Here is a 1,273-nt window from a genome sequence, read left to right on the forward strand (position 1 = left end):
ATATATACTTAAATTGCCTTACATATTTAGAGGTGCGCTAAACCAACACAGTGACCAGTGACCATAATATTATGTACTCGTAGAAGCCTTTTATAAGAGTGCTTTCTGGTGACGGGTTATTGTCATGAATGCACAATGAAGAAAATGTTTACATTTTCGTATACATATTGCAGTGTGAGACGTCCCCCTGTCTAAGAGAACAATTTTTGTCTTCGACAGTGGGTGGCAGTCTTACACAATTTCGACTGTTTTTCACTCATTACGATCATCAATGTCTCCGATCTTCTAATTTTTGTCGTCTTGTCTTCTATACATTTTTTAAAGGATGTATGACTATCACTATTGATAAAACCCTCAACCGTTTCTTTTTTTAAAATGTGAGTGTTTTTAACCCCACCATCATTTGAGAAACAAAAATGTGCATTAATAAAGAAGTTACTCTTCAAAACAGCACGTCCTCTAGCGTTGTCGGATGGCCAGGATACGAGTTAAGTTAAAAACCATACCAAAGTCAAACATGTTTTTATAAAACTTACACTTAAAGTAAAACTATTATAATTCATTTTTGTGTAGCCCGGTAGGGCAGAAAAACACGTTGGCCCTGACTTGCTTTCACTGTTCTGTGCACTTCATCCGACCTTACATTGTCAAAACCATGCTGTGCCATTTTAGCGGGTGCCTGTAACTGTAAGTTTAATGTGTTGCCACGGGAATCCGAGCCTCGCTAGAACTCGTTAAGTGAGATGGCGCGCATGTGGGCGCCATGCTTCTCTTTGGAACTTTCGGGGGGCACGTAGATGTGGGGTGGGTAGAAACGGGGTTGAGGGAGTTTAAAAAAAAAGGGGGGGGGTGGAAGGGAGCTCCAAGGGAATAAGTCCTCTATAGAAAATACATTTTTTTTATAAAACGAGAAAAGAAAAAAGGTGGGTCGATATGGATATATAGCCAAGTTGGTATTATATTAAGATGGGCTTCGGAGCGGATGATCCGTGTTCAAGTCCACTGCGGGGCGTTCTTGAACTTCGAGCTCTCCATTCTGAGTGGGTCGGTCATGATTTGAGATCGCCGTCAATTTCCAAGATCTTGCCTCATATACAGCTACTACCTTAGGTAGTGGAGAAAACTGAAGACTTCTTTGCTTCCCTCTTAAGGCAACACCCTTTTTAAAATGACAATAATATTATCTCCAGTTTTCTGCAGTTCTTCTCATGTGACATTATTTTAATGGCAGATAGCCGAGATCCATAGCACACACCATTGCAGATGCATAATG

Source organism: Aplysia californica, unplaced genomic scaffold (genome assembly GCF_000002075.1).
Source record: "Aplysia californica isolate F4 #8 unplaced genomic scaffold, AplCal3.0 scaffold00712, whole genome shotgun sequence".
NCBI classification, from domain to species: domain Eukaryota; kingdom Metazoa; phylum Mollusca; class Gastropoda; order Aplysiida; family Aplysiidae; genus Aplysia; species Aplysia californica.